The 17,556-nt window shown below is 44.8% G+C and overlaps 1 protein-coding gene and 1 long non-coding RNA gene across 12 annotated transcripts in view; one reads left to right on the top strand and one right to left on the bottom strand.

Moving 5' to 3' along the window:
• Positions 1 to 17,556, top strand: part of LOC149350324 (oxidative stress-induced growth inhibitor 2-like) — a 150,784-nt gene that overhangs the window by 80,728 nt on the left and 52,500 nt on the right. Inside the window, exon 1 of one of the 11 annotated variants that reach the window (XM_089579345.1) lies at positions 2,807 to 2,824. The exons of 9 other annotated variants lie outside the window; for them this stretch is intronic. The gene's annotated coding sequence lies outside the window, so the exon portion shown is untranslated. Of the gene's footprint in view, positions 1 to 2,806; positions 2,825 to 10,843; positions 10,863 to 17,556 lie in introns of those variants that run through there. One more of the 11 variants, XM_089579342.1, reaches the window with a different exon arrangement.
• Positions 7,396 to 12,660, bottom strand: LOC149350325 (uncharacterized). Its single transcript, XR_016290328.1, has 4 exons — positions 12,384 to 12,660; positions 11,423 to 11,587; positions 10,203 to 10,290; positions 7,396 to 9,533 (listed from the first exon to the last, which is right to left on the bottom strand). It is a non-coding gene; the product is annotated as an uncharacterized LOC149350325 (long non-coding RNA).

The raw sequence follows: 17,556 nt of genomic DNA, 5'->3' as shown, positions 1-17,556 counted from the left end.
CATCCAATTCAGGCATAATTTGGTACAGTACGAAACAGTACTTGATACACTTCGTTGGAAAAGCAGTAGCATAACTTTTGGAGGCGCTGATGTGAGCCAGAACACTGTCGGCACTTCACCAGTAGTAGCCGCGCCCTCGCCCCGGTTCGACCGAAACTTAACTCGGTAAAGTGGTCACTGCAAAATCGGCTGCCTGGACAAGGTTTCCATGTATCACTTGAATTTATCTCCCATTGGTGGTATAACTTGAGCTTAGAGCGCTGGAACGTGCACCACAATGAAGCACAGCATTGGCGACGCTAACGCAATGCGATGACACAAAGCTGAGCAGACAAGGTTCCGGAGTGCTGTGTGTAGCGGCGCCCTGTCGTCCTCTGTAGTGCCCCAACGAGATGCAAATGACCCCCCCCCCCCCCCTTTTTTTTTTAAACGTCTTTCCTGAAGACTTTGCTGGTCTCCTTATGCAGTTGACGGTGCTACAAGTAGGTATCGTCGTGGAAAAGACGAGAACGACGAAACGACGAAATGCAAAGGGGAAAACAAAACAAACAGAAAAACCGTGCTGATGTCCCATTTCGTGCACTGCCAAAGGCTGACTTCTGGGACAAGGCCGCTTACTTCCAGTGGCTCTACTTCCGAGTGGAGATTAGCGACGCTACGTCCCGCCGCGGCCCGCATTCGCTCTCTGAAGTCAAGTAATAGCCGGTACGTGGCGCCACAGCCAACGGCGCCAAGGGCGGCAAATACGAAAACGGAATAGAATCTATTGCAGAACTCCGACTGGTTGCTGGTTTTTTGTAATTATCACGAACGAATCACACAGCATTTCCTACGAGTTGGTGATATTAGCTGATGGCTGCGGTTGTCGCAGGTGGCCAAGAGCGCAAGAGCCATGTCCCCACATGAAACGACAGCGCGATGACTACGCGAAGTGACTGCAGATGCTCGCTTCCTTTCCCACCGCGGGCACAATTACCTGGTTGTACGTGCCGGATGGCAAGCACTTACCTGTGCTGAGTAACGGCTATGGCTACGGGTCAGGCAGCGGCCGTAACGATCGGCTCCGATGCGCTGTAACGCTGTGCTTAATACACAGGTTAAGGGGTACATGGGCGCCGTTTGCTGACTGGACGGAACTATTTGACCAACTCTTGCTGAAATCCGTGGGTGATAGCAACAGCCTTACCTCCAAACGCGGCTTCACGGCTGCACAGTCAAAGGAGCCCTATAGTCTTATACAACTCAAGAACGAAGCGGCAAATGCCGTATCAAAAAAGGCCTTCCAGATAAAGACGTCGAGCGATTGTCATGACGTCGTAGTTAATCCGTGTTTAATCCTAAGTCACGCTAGAATAATCCCCTGTAGTAGGGACTGACGGCTTGTGTAGCTTCCTCGGGAGCATCGGTCCTGGCGACGGCGGCCTTCAGTCGGCTGCCGGTCTCGTGGCCTAACCGGCCTCTTTGGCATCCGCTGACGAAGCGGCTATCACCGCGGCTCGAGTCCCCTGCTTTGCCGTGAGAGTCAGCAGCGTGACGCCTGCTCTCTGGAGCTTGTGAACGCCTGCTCAAAGCATGCCAAGTGCAGCGGCTTGGAGGCCGCGGATATATTACGCGACAGCGTATACAGCTCGTTCGGTCGAAAAGCCGTCGGCGTCGTAGTTGTAATTGCCGGCACCGCGCGTCGGAAAAATTCGTATCATTCCAACCGTTTTCTGCAGAATGTTCCAGATGGTGTCATACGATTCAGCGTTTTCTTGCAGTATAAATCTACTAGTTAAGTTAGAGCCTAGCTTGCGGCAAGAATTAGAACCGGAGTCCACCGAGATATGTGAGACAGTTACTGCGTCATTTCCTTTCCTTAAATCCAATTTTCATTTCCTTCATTACGGCACTTTTTTCTCTTTCTTCTTTCATTCCCACCTTCCCCCTTGCCTTACGGTGCGGTTCGGATGTCCACCGAGATGTCAGACAATTACTGCGCCATTTCCTTTCCTCAAAAATGCTTTGCGTTCAAAGGTATTTCCAACGGGCAAGGCGCCGCGCCGAACGGGCGATAGCGTCTCTGGACTTCCTGGCAGCGCTGCAATTCGCTGTCGCGTTCTACTCCGAAAGGCGAAGCTTAAGCGTCCTCCAATTTTTATTTGTGTGGATATTTTATTTACTCTCACAAGCATTCAAAGCGGAGTTCTAACGGCAGTGCAGAATCGTTCCGCTTCACGCCTGTCACTTAAGGGCTCCACGCGGCACTGGGGCAGCATCGTCGCCATTTGAAGCACGCTCCTCCTCGCTTTTAAACTCGAACGGGCCCTGAACACAGCGCCGCGTCGACGCACTCGTGATTCCCGTCCTTTCACTTTGCGCCGGCCGTGCGTTACATATAAGTGTGCCGATTCGCTTGCCCGAGCGTCTGCCCGGTCTACAGAAGAGCTCGGCGCCTAGTTGCACTTCGCTCCGGCGTGTACCATGGCGGCTGGCGCGCTCCACGCCGTCCCGTCTCGTGTTTCGCATCGCTGTTTTGCCGGGCGATGGAGTGCAGCCGTGCCCATGTACGGACTTCGTGTACACATTGGGGGCGAGTAGTTTTCCATGCCTGCACTCGGTCCCTGCTTGCTTCTGTCGAAGTGGCGGTTTCATCCCGCCGCCTCTTGCCCGCATTCCCCCCCCCCCCCCCCCACACACACACACACACTTTTGAGAAGCCTCGGTCTCATGTTGCTTTCCGAAACGCGCTGCGTAGGAACGTGATGGTACGTGAACGTGTTTCAACCAACAAGCAGTACTGAAAGACTGCGAGCTCGTGCGCATCTGACTTGCTAGGCTTGCGGTAAGTGCTGCTATACTTCTCAAACGAAAGGACCAGGCAGTTGTTCGTATATGCTTCCGGCTTGCGCGGCCACGTACACGTGCAGTTTTTTCACTGCAGGATTACTGACTATGCGCGTTACCCGCCTTTCCAGTGTGACGAACAGTCAGGCCGGAATGAAACGCGAACAGAGCATGTCAAGAAAACAAAATATTTTACCTGCCTACTTTCAGCTGAAGTGTACAACTAGCCTGATTCATGTGTCTGGGTAAAGGGTCTACTGAAATGCATAATCGAAAATAGGTTGCAAAGGAATATCTCGCTGCAAAGCAGAAATGTATGACATATGCGTGTTCGCGTTTCATTCCGGCCTGACTGTACCTATGAGCGCAGCGCACTTGCGTTTGCACTGTTCTCAGCCCACCCAGAACATCGCCCTGTCTTTGGAGCTCAGGTGCGTGTTCCGGTGAATTTCGATGACGCCGGCCGCGATTTCATCAACGTACTCGACTGCTTGGCTTGTGCCCTCGATAACAGGTTGCGACGCCCCTACAGTATCCCCGGTAAAGATTTTAACCGCTGCATGCCAGCGTTTATTCTTTCTTGTTGGCATGACTGCATTGTAAAGTACTTCTCCATTGTCTTGGATATCTGCGTTGTCGGACAACCGCTTGTGTTCACGGTTCTGGTCAGCACACTGTCCACATACTGCTTTGTTCGGAGTTCTTTACAGATAAAAAAAAACGAACGAAAACTGTAAACATAAGCTGTAACGTGAACTTTGTGTTGCGGTTGCTTTTTTTTTTTGTTCGCGGGGACAACAACAAATGTCCAGAGGACGTCCTGAAATGGTCAAAACATTCTCATCCCAAACAGGACATTCTGAGTACTTTTTGAGTGCAACACGCGTCCAAATGTAGGATGTCTTCAGTTTATACTTTAGTGGACAACTCGGGAATGAAAACAAATGCCCTACCGCAGGACAATATTGTGGCATTTAACTTATATAAAACCAGCTTTATCTCTCGCACTCGGCTTTCATTACTTATGAATGGTAGGTTTATTAAAAGATACTTGTGATCAATAGCAATATAATGAAGGAAACCATAGTAACTGAAAAGATTATCTGCCTTGAGGAAATATTTTAAGATACTTTGGCTTTTAAACCTGGTCTTATGTGCCACATGCTTCTGATGGGGTTGGACTGTTTAGATTTTTGGGGCCACTCGTCTTAGTGGCTTTTCCATTCAGGTGGCAGAATTCAACTCCAGAAAGAGTTATAGTTGTTGCTGTATGAAAAGATTGCATGAAGAACAACCTGTTGGTATGAACAAATGCGGTGAACGAAGCAGTTAACTGTTGAGCATGGTGAAACTTTTGCAAAGTTTGTTTGCCAGAATCCAACATAAAAGGAGCAAGAAGAAAGCTGTTTCATAGCCACCTAGCTCTCCACTCTGCCTACAATAAATAAGCAAATAATAACCCACATTCTTTTGAGGTAAATCGTAATCTGACAACCAGAAAATGGACCAAGAAGGTCCTTCACAGAAAATTTGAGGATGTCCTGAGGACATACGGAGGCCAGACAACAGGACTAAGTGTGGGCTTGTTCAGGATCAGTAAAGGACATCCTCAGGACAACACAATGTCCTCAAAAATTAATCCTCAGGATGTCCTAAGGATGTAGTTGTGTTATCTTGGTGCACTCGCTATGGCTGCTGCTGCAAAAAACAGTCCAAAGATATTTTCTCAGGGAACATGCCCTTCGAGGGCTTGTTGAGTGAGCTAATCTTTGCCCTTATCGCCTCATCCGTCACACTTTATCGGACATTCAGCCTGTACCTTCAATTTGACATTCTGTCATAACCGTTTATGCTGAGGTCCTTGTGTTATCACCTGCGTAAATATCACACATTCAGTCGTCCAAGCACCCTTGCATGGTCACCTACAATACATCACTGTTTTAGTCATACTCTTCTGTACTGCAGTCTACCGCACCCTACTCTCATATTTTCCTGCTCTGGTAAATGCATAAAGTATACTATAAGCTGAGCTTCCCTTTTAATAAAACCTCTGCCTCAAGTTACTGACCACTGTAGCCCATTTGTATCTATTAGTATATTATTTATTTTATACTGCAGAACCAATACAGAAGTACATATTCCAGATTCAAGGGCAACAAGTGAAATTAACTAAAAAGAAGCATGCAGTATATCACAATGTGCTGTCAGTTGTTGTGTCAGCAAATTCCACTCTCTTATGGTACGTGGTAAAAAGGAAAATTTAAATGTGTCAGTTCGAGCCAAGTACGGGGTAAGTGCACCGGGATTCTGAGAGATTATGATCGTGATATGCGAGGCATGCAGCCAAAAATGCTACATAGAGTGCAGGATCAAACACCAGTAATTCTCGACCAATATTTTTTTTCCTTGCCTCAAGGGGTTGGATACTGTTAGATTTCATTAGCTCAGACGAAAAATCAAACAATGGAAATTCGGAATAAATAAATCTTACGCTTTTTTTTATTCTTTCAAATTTTTGAATATTAGTTTTAGTACATGGATCCCATACTACGCATGCATACTCATGCATACTCGAGCTTAGGCCTGATTAGTTAATTATAGGCGAGTAGTTTAACCTGAGTGGGGACCTTTGAAAGTTTATTCCATAAAAAACAGCTAGCGAAAGGCGGACGAGCAGATAAGATTTTCTACATGCGAATTCCAGGACAGATTATTAGTTAATGTTATATCTAGGTATGTGAAACTGGAGACTTCATGTGATGGTGATTATCCAAGCTGATACCTGTTATCAAACTGAATTTTTTTACATGTCACACAAATTAGCTTTGTTTTTTCTTTGTTTAGGATCATGCCCCAATTCTGACACCATGCAAGAAAGTTAAAAAGATATTTAGATCAGTCTAGAGGTTAGAACATGTAATGCCATGATACAGCACACAATCATCTGCAAAGAAATGAATCTGTACACAATGTACAACTGTGTCAACGACAGGGGCGGATTTACAGGTAACTCCTGGAGGGGGCAGTCCCATTTGAACCATGAATTTCTTTGACTTTTTTAGCCAAAAATAGGGTTGAGCATGGTTTTATTAGGTAAAATTTCTCTCTTGAGGGGGAAGAGGGTGCCCCCACCCCCCATAAATCTGTCCCTGGTCAATGATGTCATTATCATGAAGCAGAAATAATAAAGGCCTGAGTGCACTCCCCTGGGGCACTCCAGAAGTGATTGCTAGAGCAAGAGCATCCGGTTCTTCTCCATCAATTAAAACATATTGCTTACGGTTAGTTAGTCTGAAATATAGATAAATAGTATCTCAGGAGGGTCAATACATGTAAGCTTTAGAATTGATTTATCATAAGGGTCTTTGTCAAAAGCTTTGCTAAAATCTAAGAATGAATATTATATCAACTTGCCCACTATTGCCTAGGTGAAGCAAGCCAATGAACAATTGTATTAATTGGATTAGTGTTGAATATCCTTTATGAAAACTGTGCTGAAATTTCGATAGAATGGAGAGCTGATTGAAAGAATTTGTTTCTGTGATTAGCAACAATGTGCTCAATAAATTCACAGCATGATGAAATTAGAAAGACTGGGATGAAATCTAGGGATGCAGTATCGAGGCTAATTTAAAGGGGTCCTTGAAAGAGCTCTCAGTAAAAGTGCAGTATTCCTGGAATGTTAAAGGACGCCGCTTCATGAATATCCTCTAGCAAGTATTAATGTGTTTTGTAGAAGCTGAGTTATCTGCAGTCAAAATTTGAATTTCAACATCTTCGCACCTTTCCCTCTCGTCAATTTTTGCATGCTGAAAGGGCGGTGCTCCTCCACCGGCTACCGACGCGCGAGGGAATTTCCCACAAGGGTGGGAGGAGAGCTTCCTGACCTGCCGTAGAGGCTGACTGGCAGTGGCCATGGTAGCTGCATGACGCCTGAAAGAATCTAACCAATAGCATCTTAGAACAGCATTACGCAGCAGCATGCGATGGAAGAGGGCGCAAGCATGAGAAAGTCACTGGAAAGCACTCGCCAACTTTTGCGTGCAATGGTGGGTTCTGTGCTGCGCGTAGAAGTGTATTATTTGGCTGAGGTGTTCATGACAAGGGAATGTAGTGATTGAGCAAGTTTATGATGATGATGATGGTGATAATGGATTTTTATGGCGCAAGGGCATCCATGGCCAATAGAAGGTGCCATGGCACAAGGTATTTTTCTTCTACTCAAGGTGGGGTCAGAGACCTGTTTCCCAAGCATTTCACCCTAAATAAGGCGAGCACCAGACCAGGGGAGCTTGTACCCATTGTATCACCGGTGGGTACACGGCGGCACTGGGGATCGAGCCCCACACCTCCCACATGTGAGGTGGATGCTCAGACCACTAGGCCACCGCTGCGGTTCGATTGAGCAAGTTTATGTACTCTCCTCAGAAGGTGTTTGAGCTCCTTTAAACACCAGGAAAGTGAGCAAGGAACGGGCATAAGGAAGAAGCAGAAAAAAAAAAGACTTATTGGAAAGATTTATCCCATAGTGAGATGAGATCCCGCTGTTAGAAGAAGTTGCATGCCTCATCTTCAAAATGAAATCAGTATTTATTTTTATGGTTGCTTCATCATGTAAAGCACTTTGAGCCACTTCCTTATAAATCAACAAAACAACTAATAGATCATCAAATATATATCACAGCAACTGTCTACAGCATATGTAAGAGCACTTTCTTATGACTGCAAAACTGACACCACAACTGCATCACTGAGAATGGGCTCGTGAGAAAAAAAGGTACAGGTGTGAAACACAGGGCACCAAAGAAATGTTTAAACACCATCTGAACACACAGGACAGACGGAAACAGTGAGAACACAACAGCGACTCCTAGTAAAAAAGTAGCAACCAAAGTTTACAAGTCGCATCAGTTCAGTCTGATGACTACATTAACAGGTGAAGGTGCACTCTTTGATCACTGGCTGTCTCTATAGCAGTTGTTCCTTTGCCATTGCTGTGGTCATAAGTTGCAATGTGCAGCACTAAACTTGTACACACTAGCTAAGTTAACTTGTAAAATCATGGCTTCAGCAAAAATGTTTTGACTAATGGGTACACATATGTAAGTTTAGTTTGGAGCAGGCGAGACATTTAGATAGCTACGATTGTTACTTGAAAGAACAGCTTAAAGAGGAAGTAAAAACAGATTTCTCAATGGAGGGAACAAAAAACTGGATCTTTGAAATATCCTTAGAGCATATTTGACTGAAAATCTACAGATAACGAAACATGTAGCTGTGGCTGCACTCCAGAGATCTTGCTCAGCGTTGTGTCCTTACTTGTGTTAGGAGGCACATCTACATTAGACATTACATCAGTTCTGTAGCCTAAGTATCATGGGAAATCAGAGGTTACTCACTGTGCTCCCACACAGTCAATGTTGCAGGATTTGTGTAGCAATAGGGTCACTCTGGACAGGCTCCCCAATTGGCTGCTTTGTCTAAATTAGCTTACTGCTCCCATTAGCCAAATAACTTACAAGTTTCTCGACGTTCACTGAGAGATTATTTAGAATTTGGTCTAAAATGCATGATGAAGATGAACTGTTATGGTGCAAGGGCAGCTTTAGGCAAAGAGCGCCATGGTACAAGGTATTTTTGTCTACACAAGGTAAGGTCAGAGACCCATTTCCCAAGCATTTCACCCCAGTTAAAGAAGACCACCAGGCCAATGGAAAGCTTGTATATTACCGATAGGTGCTCAGCAGCACTAGGAATCAGACCTCATACCTCCCGCATGCCAGGCGGATGCTTAAACCACTACGCTATTGCTGCAGCTTTGGCTAAAAAGTTATGTACTCAGCCATGTATGTATTTCACTAAATATGCATCATAAGGAGTTGCATTTCTCAAGGCAGATACATTGAGAAAAGTCTAAGAACTATTGGACCTGTGGTAACAAGAATGTTTGTGTGCATTCATGGTAACACCCAGGTTAGAGAAATATATTTTGAATCATGCTAACAAGTCTAATTTCTCTCATGTCTCAAGTGAATATAGTTACACTTTAGCATCACCACACACTGCTTAGTAAATGCTGAACATGAGAGCTGGCACATTACCACATTACTCTTTAATCTTAATGATTGGGCTCTGCAAGTTTGTAAGCACACCACACATATCAATTATTTTGGAAGCAAATCAGCAAACACTTTTCTGACAATATTCTGAAAAGTTTCATGCGTTGCATACATAATTCACATGAGTTCTTGTACTTGCCACATTCTACACGGCGAAAGCTTCCTCATGAGTAAAAGGCTGGTTTGGTCATGCAAAAATGGGCGCTTGAAATTGCACGCCTTGCTTCACAAGCGCACTTCAGACTTGAGGAAATCCCTTGTCTTCTAGCACAAAGTCTCCTGGGCTAAGCAAGTGCAAAATACCACAATCAGCTGTAGTGAATGAATTGGTGGCACGCCACCACAAGGCACCTTGATATGAAGATCACAATTCCATTAGGTGTTATTCCTACAAGGAATCTGACAGTGTATGTGCCTTCGTAGTTTGAAAACATGACCACTTTCTCATGCACAGTGTTCGACGCTGAGCAGAAAACCTTAGTGCAGTCTATAATGACGGCATTTTGCACTGTCCGGCTTGGAGCAATCAGGCATCATGAGCTCAATGGTCAACCATGAAGGCCGATAGATAAGGTGGTGCATTTCTTCCTATAAAAGATTCAAAATCACAAAAAAAATGCAATGAACATGTTGTTAGGAGCTTGTTTGAAGCATTTAAGACTTCGTCTTCCCCATGCGCATTAAGTGTTTCTGCAACAACAACACTTTGCAACTTTGAAAATACTGGCAATGACACACCAGCGATAGATTTTAAAATGTCTGAGGCTTTTTCATTGGAGCAGGCATACACACTTGGGCAGCCACGAAAGCCAGAGCTACAGGTGAAGCTGTTGACATTCACTGGGTCACATGCAATGTCCTTGGTGCCAAAGGAGGGGCCCCATGCGGCATCCTTTGTTTTAAAGAAAATTATCCACTCAACCATTTGAAGCAGCGCTTATTAGAAGCTTACAAAGCTACTATATGCATACACTAGGATCAAGTGCTTCTTAAACGTGCCTATTTCATTAAACACTGACAAAACTGAGGAAGAGCTTAAGTTCTAGTGCATAGTTATTTTCCCAAACTGAAGCATTTTTTCTATCATACACACTAGCTGCTAAATGCCGTAACAAAACAGCCCAATATCGAGCCTACATTGTGAAAATTTGGAGTGCCGTGAAAAAGTATCAGTAGGAAAAGATATGTAATTTCAGGTACAAGCCTATTCATTCGCAACGAAATGCTAGCAAATATCTGTACTAATTCCCATCCTACCTGGGTCTCGGCATTGCATTCTTGCAAGCAGCAAAGGTACAGACTTGGCATATCTGGCTCCAAGGTCCAAGTACAAGAGTGTTTCTACCTGCATATATAGAAAGGCACAAGCACCTTTTTTTTTCTACAAAATTCTCTCCCTACATTACACAGTGTAACCATTAGGTTTTGTTGGCGGTAATATAAATTGCAACCTTTCCAAGAAAAAAAAATGTGCATTACATATATGCAAGTAATTTCAAAGAGCACTGTAAATATTAAGTCAGGCTTAAGCTTTGTAATATTCTTCAACACACGAACTATTGCAAAAAACTGTTTGGTAACTTCACTAAACAACAACACAATTTGATTACAGCGCAAAATAATGTTGGCATGCGTCTGGCATGTGACTAGAAACTAATGACCAGAACGTTATGCTCAACAGATACAAGCATACTTGAGAGCAAACAAACTGGGAGCAATCATTAAATCTAGCTTGCCAGAGATTCCAAAGCTTTGTTGAACAAGTCAGCCCCACAGAAATTCCTAAAATCAGTTCTGTAATGCGATCTTATGAGAGCATTTAATGGTGAGTGTGTGACGAAACATACACTTTTGTGTCCATCATTTGTGCCATCGCAGCCCCCTTCATCAGGATCCGCTTCGTGCACGCAGCTCAATGTGAGTTGTCTACACTGCTTGCTACGTGATCGCATCTTGGATTGTGATTAATGCTTGAGGGCCATTACATTGATGAATTCATGTTTACTGTGAACAGACATTAACTAGCACAAGCAACAAAAACAGTTTCTCAAAGTTACCAAATTTTGGGTACCACTGCTGCATTTGCTTTGATCAGCACTGGTTGAATCAGCTTGATATTGGCTTCATTATGGGTATGTAATTAAATGTAATTGAGGTTATAACAGCAGAATCACGCAATCATAATCCTACCATTCATAACTGAAAGCCACTGGGACCCATAATATTTTAAAGCCACCATAAGGTTTTCAGTGCCACCTGCAGCAATACAACTGATCTAAGTGCAACAATGCCAAGAAAGCCCTAGCATGCAGGCAAGCTTGCCAAATACAATCCTGCAGCAAAACAAAATAACTAGCAGCTTGCCAATACAATGAACTTTGTTCAGAGCTGTCACAGCTGATCCATTACAAGTTCCCCCTTATTAAAATACCTTTCACTAAGCACACTACCGGATAAATTTTACTAGTCTGTCTTACCTTTCATATCCTTGAGCAGAAGTAGCTTTGGTGCGTCTGTATGCACTTGGAAACACAGTCGGCAGATATGCAGGACTCGGAAGGTCATTCAACTTTTCGCCGTTCATGAAATGATGACTGCACATCCTGCTGTGTTAGTTGGGCTCTCACAGGCTGCCGTCTTTTCTGGCAATGTTATGACAAAAGCACACATCAGAACAGCCGTTACAGGAAAGCATGACAATGAATGAAAATTGTAAATTGCATGGTTTGACGTCCGGAGGAACACATGAGCTATGAGGTACGTTCTAGTGGAGGGCTTCGAATTAACTTAGACCACCGGAGGTCCAAAACAGTTAACTGTTGGGCTAATTGGCTGATATATATAATATGCATCTTTCTGCGCCAATGACAGGACAGCGTGCCCGTGTTCTTTTTACTGTTGTCCTGTCATTAGAGCTAAATGAGCTGAATATGATGTCACCTGGGGTTCTTTAACAAGTGCCAACGTCGCACAGCCCGCAGGTGTCTTTTCTTATTTAATTTTTGTGTGTGTGTGTGTTTAGCCTTCATCGAAATACGACCGTCGTGGCCGGGATCGAATCCATGACTCAGGGGTCAGTAATTGAATGTCAAAGCCAATGAGCCATCGCGGCGAGTGAAACCTGAGAATACAATGCCCAGTTCCGCTTGTAGAGACAATCAGTGTAAAAGAATGGACACAAAACGCACAATAAAGCAGACTGCGATCGTGAAACCGCGCTTATCGTCAGATCAGCTGTTTTGGTTGCAGCCGACACGTCACAAACGTAGCGCAGACATCATCCATCCAAAACCAGCAGCAGTCTTGCATGAGGTAGGAATCTATCGGTTCAACACGCGAACACACAGGCCCAAAACAAGACACGAAGCATCAACATGCGGGTGATGAAGAGCAAGTTTCGAGCAATAACGAAACTGTCTCCGTGACACCAAGACATACTCATAAGTTCCAACCACACAGCAGTTATTAGACATGTCTTCAGGCTCTGGTTCCAATGCAGATGCGATGGACAAACGTTATTTCTCTGAAGAAACGCCAAGAGAAAAAAACGCCACGTCTCAACAACACTACAACACGAAAGTGACCGGAGAACGGCGGGCTTCCCTCCCGGAAGTGCTGGCGCTGAGCAAACCCGCCACCCGCGACTCTAGGGACTTTACCCGCGACTAAAGCAAACAAAGTCCCTATAAAAAAAGAAAAAGCTGATTTCATACGCGACACATCAGGGCCATTTTTTTTTTTTTTACCTACGCTTGCTACACTAGGGTAGCCAGTGTAGTAAGGCTTCATTTCTTTTCTTTTTGCTAGTGTATGCCGATATTAACTCTATGGTGTATGCAGAAAAAGTGTAGCTCCCAAGACCTACTGAACTACAGACCTGCACATTTGGCACTGCTACAGTGTACTAGCACTGCTCCAGCGCGCATGTTCTAGTTCATGCCTTTTGCCGCTAGGGAAGGACACCTACGGGAAGCGTGGCGCCACATTATACCTGTTGAACAAGATGGCCTCCTCCATCATTTTATTTCAAAGAAGGCAGCTTCGTCGTTTGTCCACGTAATCATTAACATCCATTTATCTATGCTAGGCACGGTGGTGCTGACGAAAAGAAAGCGGTTAAAAAGAAAGACGCTTTTTGTACTCATCCAGAGCGGAAAAAGTCGTCATTGTGGATATTTTTATCGTTGATGTTAAGATAGCAGAAGAAGACGAAACAAATGTATCAAATATCTTGCTCAAATTGGCAAACGATGATGATGATGACAGCAGACGAACAGGTCAACCGAGCGCCCTCAACGGCCAATAAGCTAACGAAAGTTGGCGCACGCTGCTCCATAGGACCCCGCCAAATGTGCAGGTCTGTAGTTCAGTAGGTCTTGGTAGCTCCGCTCACGTGCACGAACGCATTTCCTTTACGCGTAGTGTAGACCATAGAGTTTCTTACTATTACCTAGAGGGAGAGCTGGCGGCGCTGCACTTCAGCCACCAAAGCATCATGGAGCGGTGAGCTACTTGTTGCGGCACAGTCGTAATTTTTCGGAAACACGGAGTGGCACTACTAAGACGTTTGATTCCGAGAACTCCGTTCGTGTGTGCGCCATCATAGAGTTTCTTACTATTACCTAGAGGGAAAGCTGGCGGCGCTGCATTTCAGCCACCATGGACGCTCAAAGCATCATGGGGCGGTGAGCTACTTGTTGCGGGACAGCCGTAGTTTTTGGGGAGCACGGAGTGGCACTACTAAAACGTTTCATTCCGAAAACGCTGTTCGTGTGTGCGCAGACGACTTTCGCGCGAACGCAGTGTGCAAAACCCATAGTAGTGAAAACGCTACAACACACGACGCCAATAAAAGGTTTTACTTTTATGAAATGCCATTAAAAACCTCTTATAGTGTTTAAGCAACAACATTTTTTTTAATATATTTACTTTTAAAAGTACGCTTGTTAATTACGAAATATTAGTTTTTGTAGTGTTCATCACTGGGCCAATAGGAGAGCTAGCCATGCCTTATTTTGGGCGAACTTTGCACTTAAATGCTTTTCTGCTCGTTTGTTGCAATTTACAGACAGATTATTGAATGTTAGGACATTCTTGATTATCGAATAGCGCTTATTCTTGCATTATTTTTTGGCCAAAAGTTGAAGTTCCGCAACAAGTAGCTCACCGCCCCATGATGCTTTGAGCGCCATGGTGGCTGAAGCGGTCTCGAGGGGTCTCCATGCAAACTCCCATAGACAGGCTGCCAGCTTTCCCTCTAGGTAATAGTAAGAAACTCTATGTGCGCCATAGAGGGTGCGTTCCAATTCTCTAGACGTCCGACAAGACGTCTAGTGTGACGTCTAGGAAGCCGTCTACATGTCTACATATTGCATAGAGTTTCTTACTATTACCTAGAGGGAAAGCTGGCAAGCCGTCTATGGGAGTTTGCATGGAGACCCCACGTGACCACCTCAGCCACCATGGGCGCTCAAAGCATCATGGGGCGGTGAGCTACTTGTTGCGGAACTGCAACTTTTGGCCAAAAAATAATAAAAAAATAAAGCTGTTTGATAACTACAAACGTCCTAACATTCAATATCTTGTCTAATGATTGCAACAACCGAGCAGAAAAGCATTTAAGTGCAAAGTTTGCCTAAAATAAGAGATGACTAGCTTTCCTATTGGCCAAGTGATGAACACTAAAAAAACTAATATTTCGTAATTAACAGGCGCACTTTTAAAAGTAAATATGTTTTCAAAAAAAAATGTTGTTGTTTAGATACTTTAAGAGGTTTTTTAATGGCATTTCGGAAGAGCAAAACCTTTTATTGGCGTCGTGTGTCGTCGCGTTTTCACTACTATGGCTTTTGCACACTGCGTTCGCGCGAAAGTCGTTTGCGCACACACGAACTACGTTTTCGGAATGAAACGCCTTAGTACTGCCACTCTGTGTTCCCGAAAAACTACGACTGTGCCGCAACAAGTAGCTCACCGCCCCATGATGCTTTGAGCGTCCATGGTGGCTGAAGTGCAGCGCCGCCAGCTATCCCTCTAGGTAGTAGTAAGAAACTCTATGACATATTGGAACGTGTCTACTTCACGCGCCGCCTTGCGGCATATAAACTGAACTAACATTTGCGAATAGTTGCACTCCTATGTTCTTAAAAATTCTTAATAAAGTAAGTTAAAAGGGCGCTGTTAGTAGTTTGCTAGTTCTTATTTTATTTTTTGTACAATAATGGTGCATTAATCGCTACCGCTTCAGCAGACGATCTCACCCGCACGATTTCCTCTCGCGCGATTCACAAATATAATCGTAGGTCCACAAAGACGGCTTTATTTGCCGCCAGTTCCTATAAAAATCAACTTAACGGAATGACTGACACGTGAAAGATGGTGCGTCTCCGGGCTCCAGTGCCCGCCAAGAGCACGGCTCACTCAGCTTTGACCAATGTTACTAGATTATCTAGTAACGTTGGCTTTGACTGTACTTTGACTGCACCAACTGCTCCGCCATGTTTAGACAGGAAGTTAGCCTGCATCGATGTGGACTTCGGCGAAGCAGTCTTCTTGGATGGCTTCGTGAAAAATGGAACGCGTCTCAAAATGGCGGCTGTCCGGCAAGACGTCTAAGTCATAGAGTTTCTTACTACTACCTAGAGGGAAAGCTGGCGGCGCTGCACTTCAGCCAACATGGACGCTCAAAGCATCATGGGGCGGTGAGCTACTTGTTGCGGAACAGTCGTAGTTTTTCGGGAACACAGAGTGGCAGTACTAAGGCGTTTCATTCCGAAAACGTAGTTCGTGTGTGCGCAGACGACTTTCGCGCGAACGCAGTGTGAAAAAGCCATAGTAGTGAAGACGCGACGACACACGACGCCAATAAAAGGTTTTACTCTTCCGAAATGCCATTAAAAAACCTCTTGAAGTATCTAAGCAACAACATTTTGTTTTGAAAACATATTTACTTTTAAAAGTGCGCCTGTTAATTACGAAATATTATTTTTTTTAGTGTTCATCACTTGGCCAATAGGAAAGCTAGTCATCTCTTATTTTAGGCAAACTTTGCACTTAAATGCTTTTCTGCTCGGTTGTTGCAATCATTAGACAAGATATTGAATGTTAGGAGGTTTGTAGCTATCAAACAGCTTTGTTTTTTTATTATTTTTTGGCCAAAAGTTACAGTTCCGCAACAAGTAGCTCACCGCCCCATGATGCTTTGAGCGCCCATGGTGGCTGAGGTGGTCACGTGGGGTCTCCATGCAAACTCCCATAGACGGCTTGCCAGCTTTCCCTCTAGGTAATAGTAAGAAACTCTATGGTCTAAGTAGACCATAGAGTTTCTTACTATTACCTAGAGGGAAAGCTGGCGACCCCTCTGCCAAGAAAGCAGACGACGGTACTTCAGAAGAATGGCCTGAGGGGCGAGTTGGTGCATGATGAAATGAACGGCGGCGCAACAAGAAGAACACAACAAGAGAGGGGACACCACATGCGCACACTACCAACCTCAATAACACCATCTGCCGGGCTAATTGGTTGCGATCTGTACTATCTTGTCCTCCTTCTTTCTGTGTTGTGTTCGCGCTGCTGGTACATACAGACGACGGTATTCGCAATTCCGGGCCAACGCCACCTACGCACGCAAGGCGGCGCTCGGAACGGGCACCAGCGCGATGCAGTTTGTATTCGATGTTGCCCCGGCTTGGAGCTCCACTACCGCGGGTCCTTGAGCACCACAGTGGTTTTGGGGCAATTCTGGTGCGAGTTTATCGAAGATGCCAATAGAGTTTCTTACTATTACCTAGAGGGAAAGCTGGCAACCCGTCTATGGGAGTTTGCATGGCGACCCCTCGAGACCGCTTCAGCCACCATGGGCGCTCAAAGCATCATGGGGCGGTGAGCTACCGACTGCAGAACTTCAACTTTTGGCCAAAAAAATAATGGAAAAATAAAGCTGTTAGGTAACTACGAATGTCCTAACATTCAATATCCTGCCTGTAAATTGCAACAAACGAGCAGAAAAGCATGTAAATGCAAAGTTTGCCCAAAAAATGAGATGGCTAGCTTTCCTATTGGTCAAGTAATGAACACTACAAAAACTAATATTTCTTAATTAACAGGTGCATTTTTAAAAGTAAATACGTTTTCGAAAAAATGCTGTTGCTTAGATACTTTAAGAGGTTTTTTAATGGCATCTCGGAAGAGTGAAACCTTTTGTTGGCGTCGTGTGTCGTTGCGTTTTCACTACTATGGATTTTGCACACTGCGTTCGCGCGAAAGTCGTCTGCGCACACACGAACAACGTTTTTGGAATGAAACGTCTTAGTAGTGCCACTCTGCGTTCCCGAAAAACTACGACTATCTCGCAACAAGTAGCTCACCGCCCCATGATGCTTTGAGCGTCCATGGTGGCTGAAGTGCAGCGCCGCCAGCTTTCCCTCTAGGTAATAGTAAGAAACTCTATGGTTTATCTCACTGATCTCCACTAGGGGGCTGGGTGGCGCATTGAGCGCCCGAAAGTAAGGATTGGTAAGGATTGGTAAGGACCCTTAAGGATTGGTGGCTGAAAAGCAGAGATGTGGCATAGGGTTAGAATTGTAGGAAACCGTAGGTAAAGATGAGGGCG

This window comes from Amblyomma mixtum, chromosome 3 (genome assembly GCF_055824585.1).
Source record: "Amblyomma mixtum isolate Tamu chromosome 3, ASM5582458v1, whole genome shotgun sequence".
Classification (NCBI taxonomy): domain Eukaryota; kingdom Metazoa; phylum Arthropoda; class Arachnida; order Ixodida; family Ixodidae; genus Amblyomma; species Amblyomma mixtum.
The sequence above is the reverse complement of the archived record's forward strand: the minus strand, read 5'-3'. Positions and strand labels throughout refer to the sequence as shown.